This window comes from Erpetoichthys calabaricus, chromosome 4, assembly GCF_900747795.2.
Source record: "Erpetoichthys calabaricus chromosome 4, fErpCal1.3, whole genome shotgun sequence".
Lineage (NCBI taxonomy): Eukaryota > Metazoa > Chordata > Cladistia > Polypteriformes > Polypteridae > Erpetoichthys > Erpetoichthys calabaricus.
This window is the reverse complement of record NC_041397.2, coordinates 101,171,790-101,188,548: the sequence shown is the minus strand read 5'-3', so window position 1 is coordinate 101,188,548 and position 16,759 is coordinate 101,171,790. Positions and strand designations below refer to the sequence as shown.

Below are 16,759 nucleotides of genomic sequence, written 5' to 3'. Positions count from 1 at the left end.
TTAAACAGTTTTGACAAGAACAGGCCATTCAACCCAACAAGCTCTCTAATAATATTCTCCTAGATTCTCCAAAAAACACTGAGAAGAGATTTGAAGGTCCCTAAAGTCCTACTGTCTACTTCAGTACTTGGTAACTTATTCCATGTGTCTAGGGTTCTTTGTATGTTTGAAGAAAAACTTTCTAATATGTGTTCAAAATTTGCCCTTAGCAAGTTTCCAACTGTGTCCCTGTATTCATGTTGAAGAGTTTATTTTAAAGTTAACAGTTGGGATCCACTGTACTAATTCCCTTCATAAAGTAATTTTAAACAATTCAATCATATCACCTGTTAATCTCTGTTTGCTTAAAGTGGAAAGGCTTAACCCTTTGAGTTTTTCTTCATAGCTCAAGCCTCACAGTCCTGCAATCAGTATATTCAATCTATTTAGTATTCTATTTAGGATTTTTTTGAGCACTATTATATTTCTTTTGTAATATGGACACCAAAACTGTTATATGTACTCCCGATTAGGATAACTAGTGAGTTGTATAATTTAAGTAGAACCTCTGTTGACCTCTGCTCTAAACATTGCGGTATATAACCTAACATCCTTTCAGCCTTTTTGATCCCTTTGGCACACTGTCTAGATGTAAATAATGATAAGTCTACCATGATCCCCAGCCTCTTCTGTATTTTCAAGTGTCAAACCTTTAATTGAGTATTCAAATCTATCATTTTACCTCCTCCATGTAATACTTTATATTTATTTACAGTACATTAAACATCATCTGCAGCAAACAGACTATCTGGCTTGTGTCAAAATCAACATTTGGCCATGATAGGACTAAAAAAGTTTTTTGCGGTCTATATAAATGATAAAATGATTTTCAGCACCCATTCACTTCACCAATGGTAATTTCATTACCAATAACTCTTGATTCACTGCATCATGGTTCTGTTCTTTTGGTGTCTATTTTTTAAGTAATAGGCACAAGGAAGTAACTTGTCTGTATTGCTCCTACCCCGAGGATGGGCATATACATTTCAACATCAAATTACAAGGAAACATCAGTATATCATAGGAGTCATAGGACTGTGAACATTTTCTTCAAATTGTCAGTTTTGTTGCGAAGTGTTCACAAAAGGTACTTTAATCTCTAAGATTATTTTTATATTGGTGGACAAGTTAATACTAGAAATGCCTAAACGAGTTCTTATATTCAAAGTTGTATGGCATCCCTCCATTTCATTAAGTTCACATCTGCATCCCTCAAAAGGCACATAGAAGCTGCCTCTCTCAAAAGCTGAATATCATCTGCATAACACCAATAGAGGTGATGTCTTTTGTACCCTGGTTTTTAGTAAATTATATCAGTCAAAACTGGTTGAGAATTTACCTTTGGTCTCCTTACCTGGTAACCTGAAATGAATTTAAGCTAATAATGAGATACAAGTTAAACAACAAAGTCCTCATAAGCCCCTATTTCACATCTTCTTACAAGCATATGCAGCCTGGTTATCTTATCAAAGCTTAAAAATAAGCATTCTTATAGATAATAACACTTTCTCTTATTATTTGCTTTATATTTACATATCCTTCCATATCTCACATCTCGTTTGCATTCCAGAATTCAACACTTTGGTCAAACACATTGTTATTCCCTTCATTTTGCCTAAACCCTTGTAATCCTATCAAATACTTGTCTGCAGCTTCTCCCCATCAACCCAGAAGCATGATGTCATTGCCTGCCCATCAGCTTTTATCCAAAACGTTTTGCTAAAGTCATATTTAAATGGACACAATAATGACTAATAATTTTTCCTCATGAGCTCTATAATATACTCAGTCTTGGTTGCACAGCTTATTCACTTAAAGCTACATCTTACATTAATAAAACACTCAAATGAAATATTGCAAGTCTTATTTAATAAACTGAAAAAACCTGCATTAAGAAGGTGAACAGCCCATTAAACCTAACAGGCTCATCTATTATATTCACCTACACTGTCCAAGATTAAGTTAAGATTTGCAGGTCCCACAAGTCCTGTTCTCCACCACACTACTTTGTAATTTATTCCATGTGTCTATGGTTCTTTGCATTGTTCCATGCCGAGTCAGAGCTGGAGGTGACAGAGTTAAAGGAGGATGGACAGGATTACAAATGATTACATTAGAGGGTCGGCTCAGGTTGGAAGGTTGGGCAACAAAGACAGACAGGTGAGATTGCGCTGGTTTGGACATGAGCAGAGGAGAGAAAAGGATGTTAACGATAGAGCTGCCAGGCAAGAGGAAAAGAGGAAGGCCTAACAGAAGGTTTATGGATGTGGTGAGAGAGGACATGCAGGTGGTGGGTGTAACAGAGCAAGATGTAGAAGACAGGACGATATGAAAGAAGATGAACCGCTGTGGCAACCCCTAACAGGAGCAACCCAAAGAAGAAGAAGAAGAAAAAGAAATCTATGGTTCTTTGCATGAAGTAGAACTTTCTAACATTTGTACAAAATCTGTCTTTAACCAGTTTCCAATCATGTCCCCATGGTCTTGTTTTAGAATTCTTTAAGGAACAACTGGGATCTATTGTACTAATTCATTTCATAATTTTAAACATTTCTATTATGCCACCTCTTAATCTGTTTTCTTAAATTGAAAAGGTTCAACTTCTTCAGTCTCTTCTTCTAACTCATACCTTTTAGATCCACAGTCAGCCTAGTCATTCTTCTCTGAATGTTCTCTAGCACTGCTATGTCTTCTTTATAATATGGAGAGCAAAACTAAACACTGTACTCCAAGTCAGGCCTCTCTTGACTAACCGATTCTCAAAAGTTTTATTACTGCTCATGTGGTACCTTATCAAAAGCCTTCTGAAAATCAAGATAAATAATATCATATGCCTTTATTGTTTCTTAATAGAATTCAAGTATATTACTTCCCTTCTAAATCCATGCTATTTGCTAATAGATAGATAGATAGATAGATAGATAGATAGATAGATAGATAGATAGATAGATAGATAGATAGATAGATAGATAGATAGATAGATAGATAGATAGATAGATAGATAGATAGATAGATAGATACTTTATTATACATATTCTTGACATTTAATACATTTTCTTTTCCTTAATAATTGCTCCCATTAATTTACCTGTGATACATGTTAAGCTTATTGGCCTATAGTTATTTGGTTCAGCCCATTCACCTTTTTATATAATGGGGTGATATTTGCAGACTTCCAGTCCTTAGGAACTTTTCCCAATGTAGAGAAAGTTATGGAAAATATGGGGGATTATGTGATATCTCATGCCTGCAGCCATTGGATAACACAGTCAGTTGTGGAACATATGTAGTCATAACCAAGATGAACCAGGATGAGTGAGCAGACAACAAAGAGTTTTTGTTCGAAAGCAAAGAAGAACTTATTAAACAATAACAATTAAAACATTGAATAAGTACAAAACAGTGCATTTCAACAAACGGTTGTTCTTCAAAATCTGGGCCATAAAATAATCATTGCCATTGGGTGTTCCAATAAATAAATAAATACATTCTTTTAAAAATCACAGCACTCCTGTGTGACATTATTCCCTTTTCAGGATATCCATATAAATCCATACACACACCCCACCAGATCCTGGTCCACCATGCAGACCAGAGCTGTCTTGCAGTGTGCCTTGCCCTTCTCAGGATGCCTCCATGTTGTGGATCTACCTCTGTTCCAACACTTATTCTCCATCTGTAACTGCTCCTTTGCTCAGCAGACACAGACTCTGCCACACACTGGAACCTCCTGCTCCCATCTATATTACTAAACGACGGTTGTACATATGCACGAATGCCAGACGCCAGAAACAAGCCGTACCGAAAGCGCACAGCGCCTCAGCGCCCCAGAGTCAAACTCAGCGGAGGGTGCCGAAAGCGCACGCACACAGAGCCTCAGCTCCCCAGAGTCAAGACACCAGAAGCAAGCTGTGCCGAAAGTGCATGCGCATAGCGCCTCAGCACCCGGTGCCGAAAGCGCACATGCACAGCGCCTCAGCGCCCCAGAGTCAAACTCGGCGGCTTCCCAGAGTCAAAGCCAGTGGCTTCCCAGAGTCACTAGGTGGCGCCCAAACAACACAACACAACCTGTAAACTAAACTTAAGGTAAAACGAAGGTTGTATATATGCACTGACACCAGACGGTGGCTTCCCAGAGTCAGTAGGTGACGTCCAAACAACACAACAAACCAAAGGTTGTATATATGCACGGATGCCAGACGCCAGAAGCAAGCCATGCCGAAAGCGCATGCGCACAGCGCCTCAGTACCCCAGAGTCAAACTCAGCAGGTTCCCAGAGTCAAACCAACACAGTGCCAGCAGTCAGTGTGCCTCAACAGTGCCAGCAGTGCTCCACTCCACAGTGCCAGCAGTACTCCACTGCATAGTGCCAGCAGCTACTCCACTACACAGTGCCAGCAGTCGGTGTGCTCTAATCCACTTTGCCAGCAGTCAGTGTTACAGCTGTCAGTGTGGCTTATTTGAATCACATTACGGTAATTCAGTGTTAAAAGTAAGTTCAATTTTGATTCCTAACAGCAAATGACTTCTAGCTAACGACACAGACACAGAAAAACAAAAACGAGACCGCATGGATAAAAACAATGCATGAAGGCGCCTGCAACGCGCTTCTGAAACACCAGAAGCAAAGGAGTCACGGCTCCAAAAAGAAAGAGCTCAACGATCGGATATACAAAAACGAGCCTGCATGGATAAAAACAATGAACGAAGGCACCTACAACACACCTCTGAAACACCAGAAGCAAAAGTGGCATGGCTCCAAAAAGAAACAGCTCACGTATCGGATAGGCGTGCAAACGAGACAACAGAACAATGGGAGAAGCGTTTGGAAAGCTTGCGCAATTGTTCATCACAAAGAATATCAGAGGAAACTGCAAAAAGGCTAGAAAGTCGTTTAGAAGGTTTAAGACGTTCAGTATTACAACAAAGAAAAAGCCAAAGAGAGGAACGACAGACAGCCGCTGAACAATTCCGCCAGTTAGCTGAGAACGCATTCTATAATGAGTCCACTGTTCATGAAAATTCATTGGGATTAATGAGTGTCATTTGCAGTCATTGTCATTCACTTAACTTTCTTCAAGAAAAACTGGCAATACAGCTGATGAGTTTACACGTTGTTGTCAAAAGGATCATGTTAAGCTGCCTCCTTTGGATGAATATCAAGAATATTTACGGAAGCTTTTGACTAACGATGTACCGAAAAGTAAAAGCTTTATGAAATGCATTAGATCCTACAATAGTTCATTTGCTTTTGCATCTACCGGGGTGAATATCATGCCACCACCTGGGAATGGCCCATACTGCTTTCGAGTGTGTGGACAAATATTGCATCGGATTGGAACAGTGCACCCTGAGCCAAATCACAACCACAAATTTGCCCAAATTTACATGTTAGATCCAGATGACGCAGTTTATCAACAAATGAACCTTCCCGAAAACAAGCAATGTACAGAGCTGATAATGAGAAACGTAGCTGAAGTCATAAACAATTACCCATTAGCAAAGTCTATAAAAATGCTACATGAGGTTGAAAAAGAAGTCAATGCAAAAGCGGAGGCGGAAGGTGTAGCACCAACTAAAATTGCCTTGTGTTAATAAAGGACAAACAACAGGATCCAAGACGATACAATTTTCCCACCATTAATGAAGTGGCAATTGTGTTTCAAAGTAAAGACGGTGAGCCTCCATTTGACCGCGATATTGTCATGCATTTACGTCCTGATGGAACCAACCAACCTAAATTCCAACGTGTAGACATTTGTTTTCCTAAACTTGATACTTTGACATACTCCATTTTGTTTCCAAGTGGCCAGGAAGGATGGAGAGCTAGAATTTCCAGATATAAAAAAATCAAGCACAGAAAAGATCACGTGTATCAATGAAAGAATATTTTTCCTACAGACTCTCAGTAAGAGACGAGTTTAATCCATTAATCAATGCAGGAAGGCTAACTTAGCAATACATAGTTGACGTTTACGTTCAAGCAGAATCAAATGATCTCCAATGGATTAAAAACAACCAACCTGCACTAAGGGCCGATAACTACAAGTCGCTGATGGAGTACATAAATCGTGATGCAGACGTTGTAGATCAACCTGCTGGAAAAGCGTTTATTTTACCATCTAGCTTTCAATGCAGCCCACGTAATAGGCAGCAGCATTACTAAGATGCGATGGCTATTGTTAGAAAGTTTGGCAAACCTGATCTATTTATCACTTTGACTTGAAATCCTAAATTGAAAGAAATTACAGATAATCTTATGCCATGGCAAAAAGTGGAACATCGTCCTGATTTAGTTGCAAGAGTCTTTAGACTCAAACTAAATAACTTGCTGGAAGATATTAAGAAAAAATCTCTATTTGGGACCATTAAAGCAATTATCCACATTATAGAGTTTCAGAAGAGAGGTTTGCCGCACACCCATATTTTACTAATCGTTGATGATGATTCCAAAATTCACACAGAAGATAACATCAATAAAATAGAGAAAGCTGAAATTCCAGACCATGACTATTCTCCACGCCTCTTTCAAATTGTAATCAGAAATATGATCCATACACCATGTGGCAATGCAAATCCAAATAGTCCATGTATGGTGAATGGCAAATGTTCTAAGGGTTTCCCCAAAGATTTCCAAGAAGTTACACTTGGAAACATGAATGGATATCCTAAGTATATGAGAAGACAGACAAATGAATGGCAAGTTGTACCGGGTCGTCCAATTGACAATACCTGGGTGGTACCAAACAATCCTTATTTATGCTTACGATACAACTGCCATATAAATGTTGAAATCAAATACGTTATTATTCAAATACGTTTACAAGGGCCATGATTGTGCTAATGTTTCTGTGTCTGAAACAAATGATCACGATGAGACTCGAATGTATGTGGATTCACGGTACGTCAGTGCTCCAGAAGCCATTTGGAGAATATTTTGCTTTCCAATGCACGATCAGAGCCACACAATTTTTTGGTTGCTGGTTCAGTTGGAGCACGAGCAAAATGTCTGTTTTCGAGCAGGGAATGAAGTCCAAGCAGCAGAGAGAGCAGCTATAAGAGATACTAAACTTACCGCGTGGTTTAAGCTAAATAAAGAGAATCAAGATGCTCACCAGTGGAAGTATTGTGAAATTCCTGTTCACTACGTTTGGGGTGACAATGGTACTTTCTGGAAAAAGCGACAGCAAGGCGGTGATAAGGTCATAGGCCAAATGTACACTGTAAGTATTAAAGAGCCGGAAAGGTTTTATCTAAGATTACTTCTTCAACATGAAACCGGAGCTAGGTCATTTAACGACATTAGAACTGTTCAAGTTGGCAACACTGTCAAAGTGTGCAAGACATTCCAGGAAGCAGTAAAGGAAAACGGATATTTATTGGATGATACAATTTGGCAGAAAACTCTAGACGATGCAATATCGTATTCAATGCCAGGTCAAGTTCGCCAGCTTTTTGCTTAGATCTGTGCATTTTCCTCCCCATCAGATCCACTGAACCTCTGGAATATAAACAAGGGAGCAATGATAGAAGACATATGCCACAAGCTGCATGGAAAGGATGATTCTTGCGTCAACTGTGATGCCTATGCACTTAAAGAAATTCAGTTTGCTCTCATACTCCTTGGATATACGTTGGAGAACTTCAATTTGCCAAATGTTCCAAAAGCATTACCTGATTTGAATTCAATGCCAATTAATCTTGAGGAAGAGCAAGAGATTGCGCAAATAATGATTTCCAGTTTGAATACCTTACAATCTTCTGCTTTTAATAAAATTGTTCTTGCCATGGAAGACAAAAGCCCAATACCCAAATGCTACTTTCTTGACAGCCCTGGGAGAAGCGGAAAGACGTACCTTTATGAAACACTTATATATTTTTTTTGTGCAAGGGAAAAGTTCATTTTGGCGTCAGCTACAACCGGAGTAGTGGCTAATTTGTTGATAAATGGTCAGACATGTCACTCTTTATTCAAGCTTCCAGTTCCAATCACGGAAACATCCGTTTCAAATATGAGTCATTTACTCAATACCATTGATAAACTTCTGAGAGTGTTAATGGATCAGTTTGGAGGAAAAGTACTTTTATTAGGAGGAGATTTTCGACAGTGCTTGGCTGTTCTTCCGCACGCCATGCGTTCACCTATTGTTCAGTCTAGTTTGAAATACACAGAAAATTGGCATTACTTTGAGAAACTAAGCTTGGTAGAGAACATGCGGTGTACAGATCCAGAATATACCAATTGGTTGCTGCAACTGGGAAATTGAAACCTTAGCAATATGTTTGAACTTCACTGAAATCCCTCACACCTTTATTTGCAACGACTTGGTAACAGAGGTTTTTGGTAAAGCAATATCATTGGACCAGATACCACCTTTGACGCACTGGGCTATATTACATCCAAAGAATATTGACGTTGACCGGATAAATAACCAAGTGATTGGATTGCTTCCTGGAGAAAGCCGCGTCTTTCTAAGTACTGACAGTGTTGATTCTGAAGACGAAAGTGAGCATCTTAATTTCCCATTAGAATATTTAAACACTATTAACCCAGCCGGATTACCACAACACAATCTTACCCTTAAAGTAGGGACAATAGTCATGCTATTAAGAAACCTTAATACTAAACAAGGTTTATGCAACAGTACACGGTTGGTCGTGAACAGCATGAGACAAAATGTTATTGAGGCACAAGTGCTTACGGGATCCCATACTGGCTATACTGTTTTAATTCCCAGAATTGACCTTACAAGTTCTGACCTGGAATTACCTTTTAAACTTAAACGACGCTAATTTCCCTTTAAGGCTGCATTTGCCATGACAATCAACAAATCCCAAGGACAAACCATGGATAAAGTAGGGATTCACCTATCTGAGCCTGTATTTGGACATGGACAACTTTACGTTGCCTTTTCAAGAGTCCGGCGTTCGTATGACGTTAAAGGTTTTAACTACTCTATACCAGGGACAGCTGATTCAAGGACAGGAAACCATCTTTACCAAAAATATTGTTTATAAGGAAATTTTTGCTTAACTATTTTGAATTTACCATTTTATGAATTTTTTGTTTCCAATTTACTTCATTTAAACCTTTGCACTCCAATATTTTTTTTACTTATGAGTGCAGCAACTCAAACCCATTTTGGACTTAAATGATATAACAATTAAATTTCAATTTTAGTTTTAATAAACTGGTTAAAGTTAGTACAAATATATTTATTTAATTAAATGAAAACTTTCCCAGGACGCTTCCACCCTCCATGATTTTTCATCCCTTCAAAGATCGGAGGGAACAGAAAGCGATTGCCATCATTGGATTTGCGATTCTTTAGAGAATCGGGGGTTTACTGGTTGAATTACTCAACAGAGCCAATGTTGCTTGTCCTGTACACCCATTGTAGAATTCTTACCATGCCCAAAATGTCCAAATGATCAATTTCTTTCTTTCTTTCTTTCTTTCTTTCTTTCTTTCTTTCTTTCTTTCTTTCTTTCTTTCTTTCTTTCTTTCTTTCTTTCTTTCTTTCTTTCTTTCTTTCTTTCTTTCTTTCTTTCTTTCCCCAGCTGTTTAAACAGTAATTACCCTCTAAGTGAGAACACAAATTCATGTGTGCTTCTCACACCTGCATAAGCTAAGCTGCTGAGTTTTGCTACAAACCATTTGAAACACTAATAAATTAATACAACAAAATACCCCCAAGACTCATTTTAAAACATTTATATATGTACTCACTCACTTTAAGCACTCCAGAGTAGTCATTACCTGTCCTGGTGATTTGTTTTCAGCCTATTTAATCTAAGCAGCACTTCTTCCTCTAAATTTCCAAATCAGTAAGTCTGTTAGCTTCCGTAATATCTCTTTCTGTCATAAGCCATAAGGTAAGTACTGGTGTTATTAGTATTACAATGTGTTTCATAAAGCTTATTTTACTGTGCAACTTCTTCTTTTTTTGCTCTTATTAAAATTAAAATTGGAGTTAATGTAAAACACTTCTAATACCAGAAATGCAGAAATCTATTGTAGATATCTGAAACCTAGTCAATATGAAGGTATCTAATATAACTTGTAAGATATGTTTATTACATCTTAACCCCTTCACCGCCCTCTGCCGGATATATCCGGCACCGCTGTTTTAATGCTAACGCCATACTGCCGGAATTATCCGGCACATTTGCCTGTGGTTATATGAATGCCTGGCAAGTAGTATAACTGACGGTTTGGCGTGGGTATTATTACTACGTTGTATTTCGACAAGTCTGTGGTTGTTTTGGCCGGTCATGTGACGTGATTCGCATGTAACAGCTGTGAATATGGCGAAACGTAAACTGACTTCAAGTGAGGCTTTGCAGGCGATTTTGGACAGTTCTGATCATGATTGTAGCAGTTCTGAAGAAGATTTTAGTGACAGTGATGAGCAGCAACGTGCGCTGCATGATATTGTGAATGAAGACGCATCGGATGACGGCGCTGAGTGGGTGTATCCCCAGCATCTCAGCTGGGCTGCTGCCCGTGGTGAACTACCTTTTCTGCATTCGTTTGAGGGAACGTGTGGCTTTATTGTTGATGTAAACAATTACACTGCTGAGCAGTTTTATGAGCTGTTTGTGTCACCTGATTTGATCAGACATTTTGTTCATCAGACAAATCTGTATGCAGCACAGTTTATTGAGAAAAATCCCAATTTACCTTCACATTCCCGTATTCGTGCTTGGTTTGACACTGATGAAAACGAAATGAAAAAATTCATTGGGATTTTGATGTTGATGGGAATAATCAGAAAACCAGATATTGAGATGTACTGGTCTACAGATCCTATGTATGCAACACCTATTTTTGCAGCTGTCATAACACGTAACCGATTCTCTTTGCTGCTGAAATTCTTTCATTTGAATGACAACAGAAACGAGCCAGATAAGAAAGATCCAAACCGCGACCACTTGTTCAAGCTACGTCCTTTGATTGATCATTTATTTGAAGCATTTCAGTTGCCCTACATGCCAGGACCGTCAGTTGCAGTTGATGAAAGTTTATTGTCGTGGAAGGGCCGCTTACAGTTTCGACAGTATCTACCATTGAAAAGGGCACGGTTTGGTATCAAGATGTTTTGCTTAGCTGAGAATTCAGGTTACATTTATAGATTTCATGTATACACTGGCAACTTGCACAACATTTAGTGGTCAATACTGCTTGAATAAATGTAAAAAATGTAAAAAAAAATGTAAAAAAGTAAAAAAACAAAAATTGTTCAGATTTCGCCTGGCTTGGGGAATATTTAGGGAGTTGGCGGTTAAAGGGTTAAAATAGCTTTCCATCCATTTATAGATATATATAATACATTTGAAGATATCCCAGAATAACTTCCTGCTCCTAACTCTAAAATATACAGGAGGTCCCACTGAAAACAAAGTCAAATTTACAGGAAGTGAAATTCATTTGAGAATTTTTTTCAAGGTTTTTTTTAACTACATTTCAGATATATTGTCATACATTTCAGATCTCAAAATAAACAGTGTATCATTTCAAGACAGCTCATAATCTATTTAAGCTCTATTTCAGATAGCTGTAATTTATTTGATCCATCCAGCCAGCCATTGTCCAAACCAACTTACCTTGAGCAGGATCATGGGAAAGCTGGAGCATATCCTAGCAAGCATTGGGTGGAAGACAGGAACAATCCATGGATGGGGTGTCAATCCATATCAGGATGAACACACTCACACATGCATGAACACATGTCACACACTAAGGCCAATGCAAGATAGTCACTTCACCTAACCTGCATATCTTTGGACTGTGGGAAGAAACCGGAGAATCTGGAGGAATCCCACATGGACACGTGGAGAACATGCATACTACTGCAAAGCAGCAGTCATTTATTTCAAGTTATCTCTAAATGTTAATTCTGTTTGAAATATGCCAGGCTGAGGCTTTACACAATTATAAACACAATTTATCTTGTCTTGAAATGCATATATTTCTAAATATATCTCTTTTTCTATCTTTAAAAATAGGCATATAGATTCATTATTTAGATAAAGAAAATAATTTTAACAATATAATTGTTGTATTAGAAGAGACCTAAAATGTGACTCAAATTAGATGGCCATTAAACTTTGATTTTTCCTTGGTGCAGGTGATGACATTTTCTAATACTGGTAAACTGCCTATGTACAGACCTAAGTGAAGGATCACTTATTTTTCTACATTTAATTCAAACTTCTTTTTATGGTAAACTCTACTTTGAAAAATTTTAATTTAATATTCATTTGTAATGTTGTAAGTTGTATATATTGGATTTACAACTTGAAACACTGTGTAAGAATTAAATAAAAAAAAACTTGTTTATAATCAATAACATGTTTCATTGTAGGTGTTACTGTCTTTATTTTCACGAACACTGAAGGAAGCACTGTTATTTTTCATCCTGTAGTACTCAGCTTAGTAACAATCTGTGTAACTTTAAGTTAGTATACTTTTTGTTGTGGGCTGTCTTTGTAGCTGCATTTGGTATGAGTTGACTTTTTTTCTGTACGCATGCAATTTTCTTGTAGATCACTGCATGACTTCCATCAGTACTTCATCAAGCACAGCAAATAGGCAGAACTGAAACTTTAAATGCTGCACATTTTTTTCAGTTTTCTAGGTTCAATTTTAGCACCTCTGTATTTAAGGAAATTAGCATGTATTTTTTGACAAATACATAAACTAATTTGTCTAAAGTGATACTCTATAGTATAATGTGATCCATCATAATTCTCTCATCTCCTGGATAGGGTAAATGAGTGTTTTGCAATTACTCCTTTTAGTCAGTGCCATTTTATTCATAGGAAACCCTTTTTTATACTTGCAATCAGTTTATTGACCTTCAAGAAATTTTATGCTCTGAAATTAATTTAATTTGAGCATTTCAATCACACAAAATTTGGGATAGTCATCTAAGAATGATATTGTATAATTTAATCATGTTAAGTGGTATTAAAATCTTCTAAAATGCAGTGTTATTGCTTTATATGCTTTGTGTGATAGGGTGTTATGTGCAGGTTTTAAGCATATAAATATTGGTGGAATTAACTGAGAATTGGATGCTGCATGTTGGTTCTGCATGAAACTTAATTAAAACACAGCATTTACTGCTAAAATTTCACTTTTGATTGCCACTAAGAGAAAGGGCAGTAATGTTTACAGTTTTTTTTCCCTTTAGTAAGGTTTTTTTTTGCTGTTTTTGTCAACTGCACAGGAGTAACAGTATGTTGTGAGTGATGGAAGCATATACATCACTGACAGCACATTTGACTGAAGAGGTGGAGGCAGGCATAGCACAACAGAGCTCGGCAGTAGGATAGTGATGCAAGTGGTAGGAGTAGTGCAACCTAGCAGTAGGACTGTGACGGTGAGGGTCTTGCTCCATGCTTCGTTTTCCAAATTTGGAAGCCCTTGAACCTAACATCGTCAGTAATGCAACTGAATGAACTGACAGATGGGGACAAATCAGACTGAGCAATGGGATGGTGCAAAGAGGTGTAACAGTGCTTTTATTAAAACAAAATTCAAAACAGTGTCCAAAGTGAAAGTGCAGTGATTCAAAGTTCAATAAATAAATAATCCATAAATCGACAAGTGGAGGTTAAAAAAATAAAATAAATAAAACCATTAAAATGAGGTTACAAAAACAGCAGGCCTGGAAGCGAGTCCCCTTTAAAAATCCAGTGCCTTCTTTCTTTAGCTGGTGGCTCCCCTGCTTCTCCCATATGGGCCCTGCAACAGGGAAGTCGCCATACTCGCAGGTGCAGCTGCCTTAAAACTGGTCCAGTAGCCTTCTGTCCCCTGGCTACGTACAGCCGTCACGGCAGACCAAGACTCAGGGTCCCTAACGACCAGGGCTCTCACGTTGGAACTCTCCCTCCCAAAAGCCTCCACGACTCCCGCTGCCTTCCTCGATCCTGTTCACTCCTGCTCCTCTGAAAAACTCAGCAGGAGTGACCCAAAAGTGCCAGTCAAACACCCTGCTAGGGCTTTCTTCCCAGCTGCCTGCCATTACTACTACAGGCCTGCTCTCACACGCTCCTACATCGGCTCTCTTATTCTCCACCCTGCTTCTCCCTTAACCTCCATCCTCTCTTTTCTTCTTTTTTCCCTCCGCACTCGCGCTCCTCCTATTTATAATGGGGATGTGGCACAGGTGTGGCGATTAGCAGCTTCCGGCATCAATTACGGAGATGGGTGATCCTGCACCTGTGCACTTCAGTGTGGCAACGCCCATGCCCGTATCGTGAACAGCTCCGGCCACACTACCACGCTCCCTTCTTAAGCCGCGAATGTGCCGATTATTTATTTAGAAATATCAAACAGCCATGGACCTCACTTTTCCACAAGGACGGTAAGTAAATAATTAACCATTGTATTAATAGAAAATAAGATGTGTTCGGGCTTCTAAACATTGGCACTAGGAGTAAGGCGAAGGTAAAGTTCATATTTAAAAAATGAAGGCATTTAAGCAGTTATGATATTGATAGTTGCATTGGGTTAGAGAGAACAGAAGTGGCAAAGAGAAGGGAAACAGACTAGTGTAAGGAAAACTCTAGTAAGATATAAAACACATCTACATTTAATTTTAAAAGAGTTTAACTGTCTCTCATACTCATTTTAATTATGAAGCCAATACAATTTAAGTTCAATATGATGTTCGACTTATTGAAAGCTGGCTTTGACCAGGTTGTCTTCCAGGAGGGCAACATTTGTGGGAGATACCAACTGATCTAGCACTTTGAGCTCAGGGTCTCTGAACATGAGGAGGAGGCAGTGGTTAGTCTGCTGTTGTAGTAAACTGGCAGCTTGCTGCCAAACAAGCACAAAAATATCTTCAGCAAAGAATGTTGCAAAGGTCAAAGCAGTTCCACAAAAGATCAGGAGAGCCAAGCAATTAACCTACAACAACTTGTTCCTTGTTGGCTTGGAGGATAACAACAAACACTGTGCATTAGACAGAGACTCACAAAGTCTCACAATAAATTAAATATGTGGATTAACAAGTAGTGAAAGAAAAGAGAGCAAGAAAATGGAATGACGACAAGATGGATGGATTGATAGATGTTGACTGAACCTAGTGGAGAAAATTAAGTTCTGAAGACTTCAAAGCAGCATTGGCACCATTATAAACTATGAAAATGTATATGTCAAACAATTAGACTGCATCTGTACATACTCAAGATTTTGAAACAACGTTTTGCTATTCCTGTTTTTGCTTAGTATTTCACTGACCATCACAACTGTTTTACCCAAATAAGATGCCGTTATGGCAATTAAAAGTTAGTGTTTCCCCAAATATCTAAATGCTAATTAAAAATATTTTCAATTTTTGTTTTTCCCTTTCTTAGTTATGGGTTTTTCCAAATGGGAGGTAAATAAAAAAAATTGTGGCAAGACATTTGTCTTTTTAAAATTCTTATTATAATTATTTTAACGCAAATGTTATCTTACATCTAAAAGTCATATAGGGAGCTTCTTTGTTCTAAAAATCCTCCTTCACTATGAAAGAAGCAAAGAATTTTTTCACAAAATCCATATAATATAATTTTTTTGAATATCCTTATGCAGACTCATCGATAAGTGGTTAACATGCAGGAAAGAAAGTACTGATAAGGCAGAAAACATCAAGGTGAGGGTCATAGAGCATATGAATCATCATTAAATGGGCTCATTTCGCAAATCTGCTGTAGTTCTATAGTGTCATGTAAACTTGCTGATGCACAAAGTAATTTTGGGCAGCAAACAGTTCTACAGGACTTGCATGAGTTATTATGAAGAATACTTTTTAATATTCTTAAAAAGACAGTTCACATTCAAGGCTGGTAAGGTTGACACTGGGTGGAAAAAAATGTTTTATGTATTACGTTTTATGTAATCCATCTTTCCATCTTGCCTGAAGAAGAGGCCTGAGTTGCCTCGAAAGCTGGCATATTGTAATCTTTTTAGTTAGCCAATAAAAGGTGTCATTTTGCTTGGCTTTTCTCTACATTCATAATGACTAACACGGTACAACACCCTAGTACTAAAGAGAATTTTGAAAGAGAATTGCCCATCACTACTGATTTCTGTTCTCCTGAACAGAATCTGCATTTCAGATACAAAATCTGACAGTAACAGCCAAACGACAGAAATGTGTTCTCCCTCAGATCACTCACAATGTGGCAATTCTTTTGTCAGCAATTAAGCTACTCTATAAGGCTTTAGGAGAATGGGTAGAAAGTCAGAAGAAAATCAACATATGTAAAGGGAGAAGGCAGAGACTCGACATAGAAAGAGATGAGATGATAAAGAAGCAGCACAAATCACTGAGCCACTGTGCCTTTCAATAAATTAGACTATGATAACTGAAATTTTGACAAATTTAAGATTTACCTTAATTTTTTTAAAAACGATTCTTTTCATCTGTGGATTGTAAAAATATAAATTTTTTATTTAAATGAACCAACATAAAAAAAATTAAGGTATTGAATGGCAAAGTTTATACAAAGAGCCAAATACTTATTACAAAAGGTTAAGCTTGTAAATCCATAGGTTTAAAGGTTTCTTTTCTTTGATAATGGCAAGTACTTCAGTAAAGACAAAGGTAAGAGAAATCTGTAAATTCTTTTCCATTAATTTGTTTTTATTCTGCATTCATTAATCTTGCTCTTTGTCCCTTTTCCTTGCATGCCAGACAAGGGTAAATGCCAGAGTGTA

The 16,759-nt window shown here is 37.9% G+C and overlaps 1 pseudogene; it reads left to right on the top strand.

Moving 5' to 3' along the window:
* The first annotated feature begins 5,908 nt into the window (after positions 1–5,908).
* On the top strand, positions 5,909–9,057 carry LOC114651114 (uncharacterized; annotated as a pseudogene).
* The last annotated feature ends 7,702 nt before the right edge of the window (positions 9,058–16,759 follow it).